Below are 12,806 nucleotides of genomic sequence, written 5' to 3'. Positions count from 1 at the left end.
TTCGGAGTAAAAGAAAATTTATTTCATTTTCTCTCAGTGGTTAATTGTAATTGTAGGAAATTTGGAAGCAACACTTATTTTTAAATATTGTTTAAGTCCTACCACCTAAATTAACTGCTCTTAAAATTCAAATGTGTTATTCTCTATTCCTTCATTGTAACACAATCACTCACACTCCATGGCCTTTAAGGTATTTTTAAGCTTCCAAGAGAATACATACCTAGGAATATTGCTGCACTTATATTAGATAGGAAATATGTCTGATGAGTTTGCTTAATCCCATCCAGTAATCTTGTTGCATCCAGTCAAAAGTTGTCATTGATTTCCTTTCTCCTGGATGTTTCTGAACTTCAGGTTGCAGATTTATATTAGCCTGTTCATTTTCCAGTGATGTTTGCTAATGAGTTGCTGTAAGTACGCCATGTACCCATAAACAGAGTATTTATGGTCTCCTACCGTAACCTCAAATCATCCTTCTTGTGTGACAGTCCTTTTTTCTGGCTTTAATTTTCCTCTTTAGAAAGCACATCCTTTGGAAGTTGATTTAGTGAGGGTCTGTTGGTGATAAACACAATTATCATGTGTTTGAAAATGTGCCATTGTTTTAAAATGTTAATCTCTCTGGAGAGAAAATCATGATTTTCAATCATAATCTCTTAGTTTCTTAACAATATTTAGTCTATAAAGTAGAAACTGGATATTATAAAAATATATCTACTCTTTGCAATTAGTGCAATTGTTTGTTCCTTTGTAGGCAATACTTATTTTCTTTCATTATTTTTAATATATTTTTTCTCCAGCTTTAATGAGGTATAATTGATAAATAAAATTGTAATACATTTAAAATGAATAATATGATTTGATATAAGTATAAGTTGTAAAAGGATTCCTACCATAGAATTAATAAACAACACACATAAACTCATATTTACCTATTTTTGTTATTTTTGTTGTTAAGACACTTAAGTTCTACTCTATTAGCAAATTTCAATTACACAATACAGTATTACTAACTATAATCGCCATGTTACACATTAGATCCTGCTGCTGCTGCTGCTAAGTCGCTTCAGTCGTGTCCGACTCTGTGCGACCCCATAGACGGCAGCCTACCAGGCTCCCCGGTCCCTGGGATTCTCCAGGCAAGAACACTGGAGTGGGTTGCCATTTCCTTCTCCAATGCATGAAAGTGAAAAGTGAAAGTGAAGTCGCTCAGTCATGTCCAACTCTTAGCGACCTCATGGACTGCAGCCTACTAAGCTCCTCTGTCCATGGGATTCTCCAAGCAAGAGTACTGGAGTGGGGTGCCATTGCCTTCTCCGACATTAGATCCTAAGATCTTATTTATCTTATAACTTAAAGTTTGTACCTTTTTACTACCCTCTCCCTATTTCCCTCAACCCTTCTATTCTCTGTTTTTTGAGCACATCATTTTTTGCTTTGCTTGTTTCACACATAAGTGAGATTATACAGCATGTGTCTTTCTCTGTCTTGCTTATTTCACTTAATATAATTCCCTCCAGATTCATCTATGCTGTTTCATATATCACACTTTATTCTCTTTTTCCACCCATTGATTACAGATATTTACATTGCTTCCATACCTTGGCTATTGTGAATAATGCTGCAATGAACATGGGAGTATAGATATCTCTTTGAAATTGTGAAATGATGATTTCATTTCCTTTGGACATATGAACCTAGAAATGAGACTGAATCATACAGTAGCTCTGTGCTTAATTTCTTGAGGAAACTCCTTATTATTTTCCATAGAGACTACCAAAGTACATTCTCACCAATAGTATACATGTCCTTTCCTTCACATACAAACCAGAATTTATCTCTTGTAAATATTTTTGGTAATAGATATCCTAACATCTGTGAAGTGATAGCTAATTGTGGTTTTGATTTGCATTTTCCTGATAATTTGTATACCTGAGCCAAATATGTCTTCTTTGGAAAAATGTTTACTCAGTCCCTTGTTGATTTTTTATTTGAGCAATTTGTTCTACTTTTTAAGACTGATTTGGATATTGATGATCTTTTGTAGTTCCATACAAATTTTAGGATTTTTTTTTCTGTGAAAATGCCATTGAAATTTTGATAGAGATTGCACTGAATCTGTAGATTGCTTTGGATAATATGGAGATTTTAGCAACATTTAGTTTTACAATCCAGGAACATGAGATATCTTTCCACTCTCTTGTGTCTTTTTCAGTTTCTTTCATTAACATTTTTAAGTTTTCAGTGTATAGATTTTTCACCTCCTCAGTTAAGTACTTAAGACAAATTATTTTATTGTAAATGGGATTATTTTCTTAGTATCTCTTTCTGATAGTTTGTTGTTAATGCATAAAATGCAATTGATTTTTACATTGATTTTGTATCATGCAACTTTACTGAATTCATTTATTGGTTTTAACAGGTTTTTGGTGAAATCCTTAGAGCTTTTAACGTATAACATCATGTCATCTACAAAAATAGAATTTTCTTCTTCCTTTCCAATTTGGATACCTTTCATATCATTTTCTTGACTACTGCTAAGGAAATGGCAACCCACTCAAGTGTTCTTGCCTGGAGAATCCCAGGGACAGGAGTCACTTCAGTCGTATCCGACTCTGTGCGACCCCACAGACGGCAGCCCACCAGGCTCCCCCGTCCCTGGGATTCTCCAGGCAAGAACACTGGAGTGGGTTGCCGTTTCCTTCTCCAATGCATGAAAGTGAAAAGTGAAAAGTGAAGTCGCTCTTCGCGACCCCATGGACTGCAGCTAGTTCCTGACCAAGGATCAAACCCATGCTCCCTGCAATGGAAGCTCAGAGTCCTAGCCACTGAACCGCCAGGAAATTCCCAAACCCAACCACTACTACAATTTAGTGTGTGGTAGTTTTCTTTCTTTGCCTTTTTTTGACTAAGTTCCTGGATAATACTCCTAGTACTATGTTGAATAAAACTGTCAACAGTGGGCATCTTTGTTTTTTTCCTGTTCTTAGAGAAAAAACTTTCAGCTTTTCACCGTTGAGGATGATGTTAACTGTAAGCTTGTCATATATGGCCTTTATTATGTTGAGATGCATTCCATCTATACTTCATTTGTTCAGAATTTTTATCATTAAAATGAGTTTATAATTTTACTCATTTTTATCAGTTTATCATTTTTATCAGTGTATCAATTTATCATTAAATTTAGTTTAATTGCTGGTGTTTCTACATTTATTGAAATGATTAAACACTTTTAATCTCATTTTATTACTCTGATGTATCATATTTATTGATTTTGGGTATGTTGAATCATCCTTCCATCTTAGGAATAAATCTCACTTATTATAAGATATATTTATACAATGGAATATTATTCAGCCACACAAAAAAGAAGTAAATCTTGCAATTTGCCACAATATGGGTGGACCATGAAGGCATTGCTCTAGGTAAGATAAAGAAAAAATTACTATGTAATCTCGCTTATTGAAGAAGGAAATGGCAACCCATTCCAGTATTCTTGCCTGAAAAATCCTATGGCCAGAGGAGCCTGGCAAGCTATATAGTCCATAGGGTGGCAAGAGTTAGACACTACTGAGTGACTAAGCAATCTCACTTACATGTAAAATCTAAAAAAAAACAAAAAAAAATTTTTTTAATTGAGCTTGTAGATATAGAGAATGGATTGATGACTGCCAGAGACAGAGGGTATTCGGTAGGAAAAATGAGTGATGAGAGTCAAAAATAAGTCATAGGCCTATGATGTACAGTGTGGTGACTGTAGTTAACAATACTGTATTGAATATTTGAAAGTTTCTAAGGGAGCAAAGATCTTATTCAAGACAAAAAATTGTAACTGTGTATGGTTACAGATGTTAACTAGACTTACTGAGGTGATCATATCATAATACATACAAATATCAATCATTGTGTTGGACACCTAAAAATAATATGTTATATGTCAATCATACCTCAATAAAAATAATTTTTAAAATTCCACTTTTGATGAGAAAAAACAAAGCAGATACAGTTTCATTTAGTAGGATTTTTGTCTGTTCATTTGTGTTTTTTTGTTTGTTTTTTCTTTTTAATTTATTTTTTTATTGAAGGATAACTGATTTACAGAATTTTGTTGTTTTCTGTCAAACCTCAGCATGAATAAGCCATTAGCTTACATATATACCCTCCCTTTGGAACCTCCCTCCCATCTCCCTCCCCTTCCCACTCCTCTAGGTTGATACAGAGCCTCTGTTTGAGTTTCCTGAGCCATACAGTAAATTCTCATTGGCTATCTATTTTATATATGGTAATGTAAGTTTCCATGTTACTCTTTCCATACATCTCACCCTCTCCTCCCCTCTTCCCATGTCATTAAGTCTATTCTCTATGTCTGCTTCTCCATTGCTGCCCTGTAAATAAATTCTTCAGTACCATTTTTCTAGATTCCATATATGTGTGTTAGAATATGATATTTATCTTTCTCTTTCTGACTCACTTCATTCTGTTTAATAGGTTCTAGGTTCATTCACCTCATCAGAACTGACTCAAATTCATTCCTTTTTATGGCTAAGTAATATTCCATTGTGTATATGTACCATGGCTTCTTTAAACATTCACCTATTGATGGACATCTAGTTTGCCTCCACATTCTAGTTATTGTAAATAATGCTGTAATGAACAATAGGATACATGTGTCTTTTTCAATTTTGGTTTCCTCAGGGTATATTCCTAGGAGTGGGATTGCTGTGTCATATGGTGGTTTTATTCCTAGTTTTTTTAAAGAATCTCCATACTGTCTTCCATAGTGGCTGTATCAATTTACATTCCCATCAACAGTGCAAGAGCATTCCCTTTTCTGCACACCTTCTCCAGCATTTATTGTTTGTAGAATTTTTGATGATGGCCATTCTGACTGGTGTGAGGTGATATCTCATTGTGGTTTTGATTTGCATTTCTCTAGTAATAAGCGATGTTGAGCATCTTTTCATGTGTTTGTTAGTCATCTGTATGTCTTCTTTAGAGAAATGTATGTTTAAGTTTACCCACTGTTTGATTGGGTTGTTTGTTTTTCTGACATTGAGTTGTATGAGATGCTTATATATTTTGGAAAGTAATCCATTGTCAGTTGTTTCATTTGCTATTTTTGTCTCCTAATATGAGGGTTGTCTTTTCACCTTCCTTATAATTTCTTTTGCTGTGCAAAACCTTTTAAGTTTAATCAGGCCCCACTTTTCTTTTGTTTTATTTCCCATTACTCTTGGAGGTGGGTCATAGAGGATTTTGCTTTGATTTATGTCATCGAGTGTTCTGCCTATGTTTTCCTCTAAAAGTTCTATAGTTTCTGCTCTTACATTTAGGTCTTTAATTTTGAGTTTATCTTTATATTTGGTATTAGGAAGTGTTCTAATTTCATTCTTTTATATATAGCTGTCCAGTTTTCCCAACACCATTTATTGAAGAGGCTGTCTTTGCTCCATTGTATGCTCTTGCCTCTTTTGTCAAAAATTAGGTACCCATAGGTGTATGGATTTATTCCTGGGCTTTTTATCTTGTTTCTTTGGTCTATATTTCTGTTTTTGTGCCAGTACCATACTGGCTTGATGACTGTAGCTTTGTAGTATAGTCTGAAGTCAGGAAAATTTATTCCTCCACCTCCATTTTTCATTCTCAAGACTGCTTTGGTTAATCAGGGTCTTTTGAGTTTCCATATGAATTGTGAAATTTTTTGCTCTAGTTCTGTGAAAAATATCATTGGTAATTTGATAGAAATCACATTGAATCTGGGGAGTGGCAGCTGCATGGCTCTGAAGTGACTTTAAGGAGAAACTCAATGTCCAAGGGCAAAGGAGAAGCCCCAGCAAGACGATAGGATGGGCAAAATCACATTGAGAATCAAACCCTATACACACCAGAGAGGGTCAGAGGGCTCAAACCTTGTGTGCATCAGAACCACAAAACACCACAGAGACTGAAACAGAACTGTGTTTGAGTGTCTACTGGGGAGGCATGGGTCGTTAGTGGATTGCTGCAGGGGCAGGGGCTCAGGGTGCAGCAGACTTGGTATGACATAAGCCCTCTTGGAAGATGTCACCATTAATCCCACCATAAAGCTGCCATAACTTACACATGACTGGGTAAATAGACTCTTGGAGGGCACAAACAGAACCTTGTGTGCACCAGGACCCTGGGGAAAAGAACAGTGACCCCCACAAGAGACTGACCCAAACTTGCCTGTGAGTATCCAGGAGTCTATCCAGTGGAGGTGTGGGTCAGCGGTGGTCTGCTGCAGAATTGGGGGCACTAAGTATAGCAGTGCATGCAGGGGACCTTTTGAAGGAGGACATGATTATCTTCATTAACTCCACCAGAGTTTGAAGTGAAGTGAACTTGCTCAGTCGTGTCTGACTCTTTGTGACCCCATGGACTATAGCCTATCAGGCTCCTCTGTCCATGGGATTTTCCAGACAAGAATACTGGAGTGGGTTGCCATTTCCTTCTCCAGGGATCTTCCCTACCCAGGGATCGAACCCAGGTCTCCCGCATTGTAGACATACGCTTTTACTGTCTGAGCCACCAGGGAAGCCTAGGGTGTACACCAGAGTTTGGCCCCAGGTAAATAACAGGGATGAACATAGCCCCACCCATCAACAGACAACGGGATTAAAGATTTACTGAGCATGGCCCAGTCCATCAGAACAAGATCCAGTTTACCCCTCAGTCAATCTCTCCCATCAGGAAGTTTCCATAAGCCACTTATCCTTCTCCATCAGAGGGCAGACAGACTGAAAACCACAATCAGAAAACTAACCAATTTGATCACATGCACCATAGCCTTGTCTAACTCATGAAACTATGAGCCATGCAGTGAAGGGCCACCCAAGACAGACAGGTTATGTGGAGAGTTCTGAAAAAATGTGGTCCACTGAAGAAAGAAATGGCAAACCACTTCAGTATTCTTGCCTTGAAAACCCCATGAACAGTATGAAAAGGCAAAAAGATAGGACACTGAAAGACGAACTCCCCAGGTTGGTAAGTGCCCAATATGCTACTGGAGATCAGTGAAGAAATAACTCCCAAAAGAATGAAGAGACAGCCAAAGCCAAAACAACACCCAGTTGTGGATGTGACTGGTGATGGAAGTAAAGTCTGATGCTGTAAAGAGCAAAATTGCGTAGGAACCTGGAAGTTTAGGTCCATGAATCAAGGAAATTGGAAGTGGTCAAAGAGGAGATGTCAAGAGTAAACATCAACATTTTAGGAATCAGTGAACTAAAATGGACTGGAATGAGTGAATTCAATTCAGATTACCATTATATTTACTACTGTGGCCAAGAATCCCTTAGAAGAAATGGAGAAGCCCACATAGTCAACAAAAGAGTCTGAAACGCAGTACTTGGATGCAATCTCAAAAACAACAGAATGATCTCTGCTCCTTTCCAAGGCAAATCATTCAATATCACAGTAAACCAAGTCTATGCCCCAATGAGTAAAGCTGAATAAGCTGAAGTTGAATGGTTCTATGAAGACCTACAAGACCTTCTAGAACTAATACCCCCAAAATATGTCCTTTTCGTTACAGGAGACTGGAATGCAAAAGCAGAAAGTCAATAAACACCTGGAGTAACAGGCAAATTTGGCTGTAGAGTACAGAATTTTGCCCTCTGTAGGGCAAAGACTAGTAGAGTTTTGCGAAGAGAAGGCATTGGTCATAGCAGACAAGCTCTTCCAACAACACAAGAGAAGGTTCTACACATGGACATCACCAGATAGTCAATACTGAAATCAGATTGATTATATTCTTTGTAGCCAAAAATGGAGAGGCTCTATACAGCCAGCAAAAACAAGATTGGGAGCTGACTGTGGCTCAGATCATGAACTCCTATTACCAAATTCAGATTTAAAATGAAGAATGTAGGGAAAACCACTAGTCCATTCAGGTATGACCAAAATCAAATCCCTTACAGTTATACAGTGGAAGTGATGAATATATTCAAGGGATTAGCTATGACAGACAGAGTGCCTAACAAACTATGGATGGAGGTTTGTGACATTGTAGAAGAGGCAGTGATCAAGACCATCCCCAAGAAAAAGAAATGCAAAAAGGCAAAATGGTTGGCTGAGGAGGCCGTACAAATAGATATGAAAAGAAGAGAAGGCAAAGGCAAAGGAGAAAAGAAAGATATACTCATTTGAATGTAGAGTTCCAAAGAATAGTAAGGAGAGATAAGAAACCCTTCCTTGGTGATCAATGCAAAGAAATAGAGGCAAACAATAGAATGGGAAAGACTAGAGATATCTTTAAGAAAATTAGAGATACCAAGGGAACATTTCATGCAAAGATGGGCACAATGAAGGACAGAAATGGTATGGACCTAACAGAAGCAGAAGATATTAAGAAGAGGTGGCAAGAATACACAGAAGAACTATTCAAAAAGAACTTCATGACTCAGATAATCATGATGGTATGATCACTCAACTAGAGACAGACATCCTGGAGTGTGAAGTCAAGTGGACCTTAGGAAGCATTACTATGAACAAAGCTAGTGGAGGTGATGGAATTCCAGTTGAGCTATTTCAAATCCTAGAAGATGATGCTCTTAAAGTGCTGCACTCAATATGCCAGCAAATTTGGAAAACTCAGCAGTGGCCACAGGACTGGAAAAAGTCAGTTTTCATTCCAATCCGAAAGAAAGGCAATGCCAAAGAATGCTCAGACACTGACACAATTGCAATAATTTGTCACGCTAGCAAAGTAATGTTCCCAATTCTCCAAGCCAGGCTTCAACAGTACATGAAACGTGAACTTTCAGATGTTTAAGCTGGATTTAGAAAAGGCAAAGGAACCAGAGACCAAATTGTCAACATTCGTTGGATCATCAAAAAACCAAAAGAGTTCCGGAAAAATATCGACTTTTGTTTTATTGACTATGCCAAAGACTCTGACTGTGTGGATTACAACAAACTGTAGAAAATTCTGAAAAAGATGGGAATACCAAGACCACCTAACATGCCTCTTGAGAAATCTGTATTCAGATCTGGAAGCAACAGTTAGAACTGGACATGGAACAACAGACTGGTTCCAAATTGGGAAAAGAGTACGTCAAGGCTGTAAATTGTCACCCTGTTTATTTAACTTATATGCAGAGTACATCATGAGAAATGCTGAGCTGGATGAAGCACAAGCTGGAATCAAGATTGTGAGGAGAAATAACAATAACCTCAGATATGCAGATGACACCACCCTTATGGCAGAAAGTGAAGAGGAACTCAAAAGCCTCTTGATGAAAGTGAAAGTGGAGAGTGAAAAAGTTGGCTTAAAGCTCAACATTCAAAAAATGAAGATAATGGCATCTGGTCCCATCACTTCATGGGAAATAGATGGGGAAACAGTGGAAACAGTGTCAGACTTTGTTTTTTTGAGCTCCAAAATCACTGCAGATGGTGACTGCAGCCATGAAATTAAAAGACACTTACTCCTTGGAAGGAAAGTTATGACCAACCTAGATAGCATGTTCAAAAGCAGAGACATTACTTTGCCAACAAAGGTCCGTCTAGTCAAGGCTATGGTTTTTCCTGTGGTCATGTATGGATGTGAGATTTGGACTGTGAAGAAGGCTGAGCGCGGAAGAATTGATGCTTTTGAACTGTGGTGTTGGAGAAGACTCTTGAGAGTCCCTTGGACTGCAAGGAGATCCAACCAGTCCATTCTAAAGGAGATCAGCCCTGGGATTTCTTTGGAAGGAATGATGTTAAAGCTGAAACTCCAGTACTTTGGCCACCTCATGCGAAGGGTTGACTCATTGGAAAAGACTCTGATGCTGGGAAGGATTGGGGGCAGGAGGAGAAGGGGAAGACAGAGGATGAGATGCTGGATGGCATCACTGACTCAATGGACATGAGTTTGGGTGAACTCCGGGAGTTGGTGATGGACAGGGAGGCCTGGCATGCTGCAATTCATGGGGTCGCAAAGAGTAGGACACGACTGAGTGACTGAACTGAACTGAACTGAAAATCACTGCAGATGGTGAGTGCAGCCATGAAATGAAAAGATGCTTGGTCCTTGGAAGAAAAGTTACGACCATTCTAGACAGCATATTAAAAAGCAGAGACATTTCTTTGCCAACAAAGGTCCATCTAGTCAAAACTATGGTTTTTCCAATAGTCATGTATTGATGTGAGAGTTGGACTATAAAAAAGCTGAGCACCAAAGAACTGATGCTTTTGAACTGTTGTGTTGGAGAAGACTCTTGAGAGTCTCTTGGACATCAAAGTGATCCAACCAGTCCATCCTAAAGGAGATCAGTCCTGAATATTCATTGAAAGGACTGATGTTGAAGCTGAAACTCCAGCACTTTGCCCACCTGATGGGAAGAACTGACTCACTAGAAAAGACCTTAATGCTGGTAAAGATTGAAGGTGGGAGATGAAGGGGATGACAGAGGATGGGATAGTTGGATGGCATCACCAATAATGGATATGAGTTTTAGTAAGCTCTGGGAGTTGGTGATGGAGAGGGAAGCCTGGCATGCTGCAGTCCATGGGGTTGCATAGAGTCAGACATGACTGAGTGACTAAACTGACTGTATTGATGTTGAATCTGTAGATTGCATTTGGTAATATAGTAATTTTCACAATATAGATTCCTCCTACTCCAGAACATGGAATATCTCTTCATCTGTTTATGTCATCTTTGATTTTTTTCATCAGTGTCTTATAATTTTCTGTGTATAGTTTTTGTCTCCTTAGGTAAATTTATTCCTAGATACTTAATTTTTTTTGTTACAATGGTGAATGGGATTGAATCCTTAATTTCTTTTTCTTATTATTCATTTTTATTATATATTATATTTCTGTGTATTGATTTTTTTATCCAGCAAATTTGTTAAATTCACTGTTTAGCTCCAGTAATTTTCTAATACTCTCTTTAGGGTTTTTCATTTACAGTATCATGTCATCTGCAAATAGTGAGAGTCTTACTTCTTCCTTTCTGATCTGGATTCCTTTTATTTCTCTTTCTTCTCAGATTCCTGTAGCTAGGACTTTCAGAACTGTGTTGTTCTGCTGTGTTGAATAAGTGGTGAAAGTGGACACCCTTGTCTTGTTCCTAATGTTAGGGGGAATGCTTTCAGGTTTTCACCATTGAGAATAATGTTGGCTGTAGGCTTATCATATATGGCCTTTGCTATGTTGAGGTAGGTTCCTTCTATGCCCATTTTTGAAGAGTTTTAATTGTAAGTGGGTGCTGAATTTTGTCAAAGGTTTTTTCTGCATCTATTGAGATTATCATATCATTTTTATCTTTCAGTTGTTAATATGATGTATCACATTGATTGATTTTCATATATTGAAGAACCCTTGCATTCCTGGAATAAACCCAACTTGATCATGGTCTTTGAGCTTTTTGATGTGTTGCTGAATTCTGTTTGCTAACATTTCATTGAGGATTTTTGCATCTATGCTCATCAGTGATATTGGCCTGTAGTTTTCTTTCTTTGTGTTGTCTTTGTCTGGCTTCGATATTAGGGTGATGGTGGCCTGAGAATATGTTTGGAAGTGTTCCTTCCTCTGCAATTTTTTTAAAGAGTTTTAGAAGGATAGGCATTAGCTCTTCTCTAAATGTTTGATAGAATTCTCCTATGAAGCCATCTGGTCCTGGGCTTTTGTTTTTTGGGAGATTTTTGATCACAGCTTCCATTTCAGTGCTTGTAATTGTGTTGTTCATAATTTCCATTTCTTCCTGGTTCAGGCTTGGAAGGTTGAACTTTTCTAAAAATCTGTCCATTTCTTCCAGGTTATCCATTTTATTGCCATATAGTTGTTTGTAATCATCTCTTATAATCCTTTGTATTTCTGTACTGTCTGTTGTAACCTCTCCTTTTTCATTTCTAATTTTATTGATTTGATTCTTCTCTCTTATTTTCTCGATGAGTCTGGCTAAAGGTTTGTCAGCTTTATCTTCTCAAAGAGCCAGTTTTTAGTTTTATTAATCTTTATTATTCTTTCATTTTTAATTTATTTCTTCTCAGATCTTTATTTCCTTCCACTAATTTTGGGGTATTTTGTTCTTTTTTTTTTTTTTTTCCAGTTATTTTAGGTGTAAAGTTAGGTTGTCTATTTGATCTTTTTCTTGTTTCTTGAGGTAGGATTGTATTGCTGTAAACTTCCCTCTTAGAACTGCTTTGGCTGCATCCCATAGGTTTAGAGTTGTCATGATTTTATTATCATTTGTTTCTAGAAATTTTGTTTTATTTCTTCAGTAACCTGTTGGTTATTTAGAAATGTGTTGTTTAATCTCCATGTGTTTGTGTTTCTTACAGTTTTTTTCCTTGCAATTGATATCAAGTCTCATAGCATTGTGGTCAGAGAAGATGCCTGATACAATTTCAATTTTCTTAAATTTACTGAGGTTTGATTCATGACCCAAGACGTGGTCTCTCCTAGAGAATATTCCATGTGCACTTGAGAAAGTGTATTCTTCTGCATTTTGGTGAAATATCCTGAAGACATCAATGAGATCCACCTCATCTAATGTATCATTTAAGACTTGTGTTTCCTTATTAATTTTCTGTTTTGATGATCTGTCCATTGGTGTGAGTGGGGTGTTAAAATCTCCTACTATTATTGTGTTACTGTCAATTTCTCCTTTTACGTCTATTAGTGTTATGGCACCCCACTCCAGTACTCTTGCCTGGAAAATCCCACGGACAGAGGAGCCTGGTAGGCTGCAGTCCATGGGGTCGCTAAGAGTTGGACATGACCGAATGACTTCACTGTCACTTTTCACTTTCATGCATTGGAGAAGGAAATGGCAACCCACTCCAATGTTCTTG

This window comes from Bos javanicus, chromosome 4, assembly GCF_032452875.1.
Source record: "Bos javanicus breed banteng chromosome 4, ARS-OSU_banteng_1.0, whole genome shotgun sequence".
Lineage (NCBI taxonomy): Eukaryota > Metazoa > Chordata > Mammalia > Artiodactyla > Bovidae > Bos > Bos javanicus.
The sequence above is the reverse complement of the archived record's forward strand: the minus strand, read 5'-3'. Positions refer to the sequence as shown.